The sequence below is a fragment of the Pseudorca crassidens genome, chromosome 10 (genome assembly GCF_039906515.1).
Source record: "Pseudorca crassidens isolate mPseCra1 chromosome 10, mPseCra1.hap1, whole genome shotgun sequence".
NCBI classification, from domain to species: domain Eukaryota; kingdom Metazoa; phylum Chordata; class Mammalia; order Artiodactyla; family Delphinidae; genus Pseudorca; species Pseudorca crassidens.
In genome coordinates this window covers 52,470,918-52,476,977 of record NC_090305.1, presented here as the reverse complement: position 1 = coordinate 52,476,977, position 6,060 = coordinate 52,470,918, and the positions used below count along the sequence as shown (strand labels likewise).

At 43.1% G+C, this 6,060-nt stretch overlaps 1 pseudogene; it reads left to right on the top strand.

Moving 5' to 3' along the window:
* Positions 1–277: 277 nt before the first annotated feature.
* LOC137232190 (heat shock protein beta-1 pseudogene) lies at positions 278–1,134 on the top strand (annotated as a pseudogene).
* The last annotated feature ends 4,926 nt before the right edge of the window (positions 1,135–6,060 follow it).

Genomic DNA, 6,060 nt, shown 5'->3' with positions numbered 1-6,060 from the left:
AAAGACCACATGAAGCACAGAAAGAAGGCAGCCGTCTCCAAGGAGAGGCCTCAGGAGAAACCAACCCTGCCGGCACCTTGATAATGGACTTCCAGACTCCAGAATTGTGCTAAAATAAATTCCTGTTGTTTAAGCCACCCAGGCTGTGGTGTTTTGTTATGGCAGCCCTAATGGACTAATACATGTATTATGTTTACAAAAGCTCATTTTCTCTGTCTTTCTCTCATAATTGATAAAAATGCCTGAAGCCCTTTAAAAATGCTCTATAGACTGCCATTAATAGCGACCTGAAACACGCCTGCTAAAAATACCCAGCTGGAGGCCCATAAAGGCGCTGCTGGGGCTGGCGCCCGACACTTCTCGCACTACTCCGAACCTCAGCCAGACGCGCCCAGACCAGCCAGCATGACCGAGCGCCGAGTGCCCTTCTCGCTCCTGCGGGGCCCCAGCTGGGACCCTTTCCGCGATTGGTACCCGGCCCACAGCCGCCTCTTCGACCAGGCCTTCGGGATGCCCCGGCTGCCCAAGGAGTGGTCGCAGTGGCTGAGCCACAGCGGATGGCCGGGCTACGTGCGCCCTCTGTCCGCCGCCGCGATCGAGGGTCCCGCCTACAGCCGCGCGCTCAGCCGGCAGCTCAGCAGCGGCTTCTCGGAGATCCAGCAGACTGCCGACCGCTGGCGCGTGTCCTTGGACGTCAACCACTTCGCCCCCGAGGAGCTGACGGTCAAGACCAAGGACGGCGTGGTGGAGATCACTGGCAAGCACGAAGAGCGACAGGACGAGCACGGCTACATTTCCCGGTGCTTCACTCGAAAATACACGCTGCCCCTCGGTGTGGACCCCACCCAGGTCTCCTCTTCCCTGTCCCCCGAGGGCACACTCACAGTGGAGGCCCCGTTGCCCAAGCCAGCCACCCAGTCGGCAGAGATCACCATCCCTGTCACCTTCGAGGCGCGTGCCCAGCTTGGGGGCCCAGAAGCTGGGAAGTCTGAACAGCCTGGAAACAAGTAAAGGCCCTAGCCTAGTTGCCCACCCCACAGTAGCCATCACTGACCGTCCCCACCCACCAAACCTCTGTACTCTTTTGATATCTTTACCTTATGTTTTTCTCAAATAAAGTTCGAAACAACTGCCTGCCCCTTAAAAAAAAAAAATGCTCTATAAATGTACAGACATAATCATGAGAAAGCCCTAAAGGGTCTGAAAGGGACTTGACTTTATCCACACTTAGGAAGACTGCACAACTCATCTCGAAGTTTCGTAAGAACAGGCTCTCTCCCGAGTTCCAGCCACATCAGAGAATCACCACAAGAGCTTCTCCTTCTACAGGAGGGCGGCACCTGGCTTTTGTCCTCTCAGGACCCAGAGTGTGCAGTGATCTCTTTCTTACTTTTCAAACTTAAAAATGTTTTGGGCTGTGTGAATGTGGTGGTCCACCTTTGTTGGTGGTCCAGCTTTGTATGGAACTGGCTTTCCCCCAGACCTTGAGAAAACAACCCCCAGGCCAGGCTGCTTCTCCAGTTAGCTGTTCTATCGGGGGCGGGGGGGGGGGGGGTGACAGCAATGAACAGAATTTGACTCTTCCATGAATCCCATCCTTTACAAAATGTGTTTCTACTGCATTTGCTCTGCAAATACATGGTTTTAAAGTCAAATGCATTTCGGGAATTCCCTGGTGGTCCAGTGGTTAGGACTTTCACTGCCAGGGGCGCCGGTTCAATCCCTGGTCGGGGAACTAACATCCCGCAAGACATGCGGCACAGCCAAAAATAAAATAAGTAAAGTCAAATGCATTTGAAAAATATTGCCTAATGACTCTTTTCAAGTGGATTTCTCAGAATCCTTGGACATAATCTCAGTGCTCTGGGAGTTCTCTATAAGACTTTTTAAACTTTCTGTTTCTGTATTTTTAGTTTAATAATCATCAAAAAATTCACATTTCCTCGATCATGTATATGACCTCCTTATAATGAAACTTTGTCACAATATTTCAGTGTCAAAGTTTCCATTTGTGTTTATTAATTCAGGCCTCTGCTAAAATTACATGATCCTCTGGAATCAAAACAAATTATATTTCAGCAGCATTTCCAAAACAGAAAAATGATCAGAGAATTGAGGCATGATGAGACACAGGGTAGATGTGCTAACCTCAGAAGTAGATGATGCTAACCTCAGAAGAACTGGCTTTGCAGCAAAGTGTCCAGTACTCGCCCCGAGAGGAGATTTGGTTGGCTTCTCATTTTAGTGTACCACCCTTGAACAGTTTATTAGCTGTATAAATACGGTTTGGTTCATATTAAATATGCTGCCTAGTAATGATATTAAATACACAATGAAGAATTTTCCGTTCCTGATTCCAGCAATAATTGGATTGGATACCCAGAATAGAAATAAGTAATTAAGGCCTTGCATTTTGAGAATTACCTTGTCAGTTTTCCCCTATAATATCATTTATCTTTTTAAGACATCTGCTATTTTTGCTGCTCACACATGCCCTCATTTGCTCTTGCAATCTTTGTTTATTTATTTTTTTCTTGTCTGGGCATTATAAACTTTGAAAAAGAACTGCAGAAATATGACTTGCAGCCATCTTTGAAACCTAAGTCCTTTGTGCTTCAGAAGAGAAAAGATGAATTTTTGGGGAGGACACTCTTTGGTGATTGCTTCATGCTTCTGCTTCTGGCCATTGCTCAATTCATTCATGCTATGAAACTCAGATGCTGATGTAATGAAATTATAGGCAGGGACACCACTGGTGCCCATCCAGGGTTGGCTTGGTTCCTCTTCAACATCTCTTTCCATTGGTAATTTCTTTTTAATCAGAATCTAGGGAAAATACAATGAATATCTTCTGCTGGGACAAAAGGTTCTGCCTCATTCCTTTAAATTCCAAGATTCTTACTTGGATCAACCCAACGTGTTTTACCCACCTTTGTTGTTGTTCTGAAGGTGTCCTAAGATCTCTTTTCTCAAAACAGCTTCTTATCTTTGTGAAAGGCCTGACTTCTTTCCCTGAAAATACAGATTTCTTTCATTTATTTAGGCCAAGGGTTGGCAAACTCTTTCTCTAAATAGGCAGATAGTAAATATTTTCAAGTCTGTGGGCCATAGGGCCTCAGTCACAGCTGTTTAACTCCAATGTAGCATAAAATCAGATAATCTGTAAATATTATAGACATAGATATGTATAAATAATACAGACATTGAGAATACGTAAGTGAATAGGCCTGGCTGTATTCCAAAAGAACTTTGTTTACAAAAATGGGTAGAGGGAGATCTGGCCCAAGGGTCATAGTTTTCAATCCCTGTTCTAAACTCAAGAAAGTAATGAAGAAAATGTTGGTAATGCAGACTATATTTAAAAGTGTGCTGTGCCGGGCTTCCCTGGTGGCGCAGTGGTTGAGAGTCCGCCTGCCAATGCAGGGGACACGGGTTCGTGCCCCGGTCCAGGAAGATCCCACATGCCGCAGAGCAGCTGGGCCCGTGAGCCATGGCCACTGAGCCTGCACGTCCGGAGCCTGTGCTCCACAACGGGAGAGGCCACAGCAGTGAGAGGCCCACATACTGCAAAAAAAAAAAAAAAAAAAAAAGAGTGTGCTGTGTCTATAGCTGTTACATTATCAATAACACAAAAACTGAGCAAATATTTTTCTGTTATTTGAAAATTATTATCCAGTTTGGCAAAGGAGTCACATTATTGATGAGTAAATAAGGTTCCATCACCTTTGTTGTTTTCCTGCCATCTCAGTGGTTAAGAGAAATGAAAATATCAACTTGCATTCATGTCAGAGCTATTCGTTTGTCAGTTACAACTGTAGTCTGGTTATGAATACGGGAGTTTGGTAAAAATCAAAGGAAGTAATCAGTGGGAATCAATTGGCTGTGTAGAATTTACAATAAAGAGAACTATATATTTATTATTTGACAATTGTGTGCCACTCTTCCTTTTCATTAGTAAATTTTATTGTAAATATATGTATATGTAGATTAGATATAGTTATGTATATATTCTCTTTTTTTTTGAGGAGCCATATTAGTGACATGAGATCTACCTGTTCTAGAAATCTGTAGCAATCCAATGGTTGACCTCATGTGAATTTTATGCTCAAGATTTTGGTCTATGGGCTGGCACAATCTTGGTAAAAATCATGCCTTATAGAGTGCTCTGGGGGGCAGTATTACAAGGCCAGTAAGCTCATGGTTCTAATCTGGGTTCAAATCCTAGCTCTACCTCATAGCTGTGTAATCTAGCAACATTAATTTTACCTATTTTTGCCTACATTTCCCCATATATCAAATACAGAATAATGATAATATCTAACTTACATATTTATGGAAGAATTACATGAGAAAATTTATAAGAAGGATTTGGCACAGTGCCTGATAAATAAAGGCAGCCCAACAATATTAGCTGTGAATTTATAACAACTATACTTATCTAAATGTTTCAGAGACTTCTAGTTGTCCCCCAATATCCATTCCTTATTTCTTCATTAGTAATAAATTTCCCTATATTTAGCTGGGCATCTGACTTCCAGGAATAATGACTATGTTTTCCAACCTCTCCTCTGTGTAGGTATGGTGACATACCAGCAGAAGTGAGGTATGCAACTTTGAGGAAGAGTCATTATGGGATAAGGATGCTCCCCTTTTCACCTCTTCTTCCTTTCTGTTGACTTTAATGTAGCTGTGATGGCTGGAGCTCAAGCAGCCACCTTGGTCCAGAAAGTTCTAGCAACATTTTGAGGATGGTAATACAATCGAGTAGAAGGAGTCTACGTCCCTGATGATCAAGAGGCTGTCGTACAAGTCCCGAACTACTTACCTCTCATTTTCTTTTGCCTTTCTGTGTTTTCTGTCACTCACAGCTGAACTTGATCCTAACTGATAGACTGGGCATGTTACATATTTCATAAACCAAACTCACCCTGTGAACGTTGACCATGATGGTTCTTCAAATGTTCATACTTCATTTTGTCTCCAAATGGGGCTTTATGTCTCTGTTCTCAAGTTTCTGACTTGCTTTCTCATGACTTTGCTCTGATCGTTATGCAGATTACGTTGATCAACTGTCCCAGTTTGCACAGGACTAAAGGATTTCCTGGATCATGGGATATTCAGTGCTAAAACCAAAAAAAATCTGGGCAAACCAGGATGATTGGGTCATGCTTGCTCATACTGAGTAGACCAGCAAAACCTCCTTTCTTCCTCTGTACTTTCACAAGTCTGCGATCTAGATTTTTCTCACTAATAGTGCTAGCCAACCTAAAATAACTAAGAATATCTTCTTCTAGAGTAGGCTGGCAAAGTTTTTCTGTCAAGGATTAGATAGTAAATATTTTAGACTTACGGACCATATGATCTCTAAAGCAACTACTCGCCTCTGCATTTAGAAAGATCCATCTCTCTAAAGTATAGCTGGAATTAGGTCACTATTCTTTCAAAAAAAAAATCTTTGATGAATCACCCACTATCTATAAAATAAAGCATGTGGCTCTCAGATACATCATACCTATCTTGCCACATAATCTCCCTCATCACTCTCACGGTCTCACACTGTACCAAGCCAAACTTCCTGCATTTCTCAAACATACTGTGGGTTTCCATACCTCTGTGCACAGGGAGGTGAGCCTGTGCTGTAAGGAGGCAAGACTCAGAACGATGGTTCCACTACTTAGAAGTGGACGGAGTTCGGGAAATTTGCTTAAGCGCTCTAGTGTCAGTTTCCTAACCTATAAACTGGTGATGATATCACACAGGGTGGTGGTAAGGATGAAATGCTGTCACTGATTGATTCATACATTCAGTCATACAGTTACTTATTAGTTAATTCAACAAATAAGGGATGGGCGTCCCCTGTGTGACACAGTGCAAAGTTCAGGGCTACAACGTCCAATTTACCAAGGTCCCTGGGGCCAGTTTCAAGATATGTATTGTTTTCATGAAAATAGTTTAGCATAGAAAGAATGATATTCTCTGAGTGTTGGTTGGTTAAATCTACAACCCAGGTACAGACTGCATAGTACTCAAGAATGCTTACCCCAGGGTTGTTCAGCTAGC